We start from the raw sequence: 1,749 nt of genomic DNA, 5'->3' as shown, positions 1-1,749 counted from the left end.
TGTGCATATTTTTATCTCACTCTCTCCCTCTCCCTCTATCTCTCTCGGTGTTTCTCTCGTTTTTTTTTGTTTTTTTTTGTCTTGTGGATCTATCGTCACCATGCGTGGCTGGAGCGGCTGTGGTCTGGCCCTGCTCCCTGGATCAGTTGGTAAATTCTCACAGGTCGAAGTACCTCTGGAACTCACCTGATGGTACATCGAGTTAAGTTTTAGGCTTCTTTGTTATAATTACCAAACCATATCTGACAGCTGAAACAAAGAATTTTGACTTCTGGTTGTACTTCAACTTCAAGAGAAGAAAACAGACTTAAGCCACGTGTTGGTTTCATGGTTATTATCTTAAAAATTGAACCGAACATAGTGTATCTTTGATTGCCGTGCGGCGCTTTCTTTTTCTGTTCAGCGGTCACTGCCAGTGTTAGTGTTAGCAGGAGTTTTCATCTCTCCTCCTTTCTAGACAGGACATTTGGTAAGAAGCAGAACGTCTGCGGTCGTTGTGCTTCTCACACAATACTCTCGTTGATAGCCACAGGAACTGCTTACTTCCTTCTCGTGGTGGTCATGTAGGGCGCACCCAATGCACTTTCACACCAGTTCTTATGCCTCAGACTGCTGTAATATTTGTCTCTTGAATTGAAGGAAATGAACTCGGCAAAATCAATCTGCGATCCAGCAAATTCTCCAGAGCAGTGGCGTCACTAGGGCGTGTAGCGGCGCGATCCACACCGGGTGACACCCTTTTGGGGGTGACACCCATGTTGGAAAAATTTTATCTTGGCAAAAGCAGACACATCGGAAAAGATAATAATAATCAAATCTCTAGATATATGCCCAAATATGCCTAGACACATCTAGATGGTGGTTTAAGTTTAAATGACATAGCACATTGTTATACCATTTCCGTCTCAAAGTAGGCCTTTAACAAAAGAAACCTGTTCAGGTGATGTAAAGTCTGTTTCTAATTTTAATTAAATTTCATTTTAAAATTTGCAATAGAAATTGAATAAATGCCATAAACAGTAGAATATTATAATAGAATTGACACTCATTTTACATTTGAGTAACTTATCAATAAAAGTGGGTATTCAATCACTATGTTGGTTTAACAAAAAGAACTTACTAACAATAGTGTTTATTGGAACATATTTGAAAAAAGTTTATGGGGAGTGGGGGTGAGCTAACCGCACCAGGTGACACCAACAAGAGTGACGCCAGTGCTTCAGAGTACATGAAATCTTTATCACACGAATCCATAAATGTCTACTAATGTAGCTATTACTTTCAAACAATACAATGTTTCAGTCAGTGACTGTATCTCACGTTACTTGTTTGTCAACGTTCTGGCTTTCTGGGTGGAATGTTTTACACGTTTCAAGTTGAAATTGTGTTCAATTATTCAAAATCGATGACAACACACGAATCAATAATAATAAAAAATAACCAATTAGTTCATCAATTAATCAATCTTCCGTTTTCAGCTAAAAACTACTTCAATATATTAAATATAGCATTAGACTATCACTTTATGACTGTGGCGCAACTTAGAAATTAATTAACAAACAAATGGTCAACACATGGATATAATTGTGAATTTTAAAATGATATGGAAGTGTATTCAATAACAAAATAAAACTTAGAACTTCAACTCAATTATTCTAGATGAGGTTAAACCTAACGTCTTATGTACTGTTTAGCTTATCCTGAAAATCTCTTATATTAGAGGGCTTCAGTGGAAAAAGGGAGGAAATC

The sequence above is a fragment of the Biomphalaria glabrata genome, chromosome 1 (assembly GCF_947242115.1).
Source record: "Biomphalaria glabrata chromosome 1, xgBioGlab47.1, whole genome shotgun sequence".
Taxonomy (NCBI): Eukaryota; Metazoa; Mollusca; class Gastropoda; family Planorbidae; genus Biomphalaria; species Biomphalaria glabrata.
The sequence above is the reverse complement of the archived record's forward strand: the minus strand, read 5'-3'. Positions refer to the sequence as shown.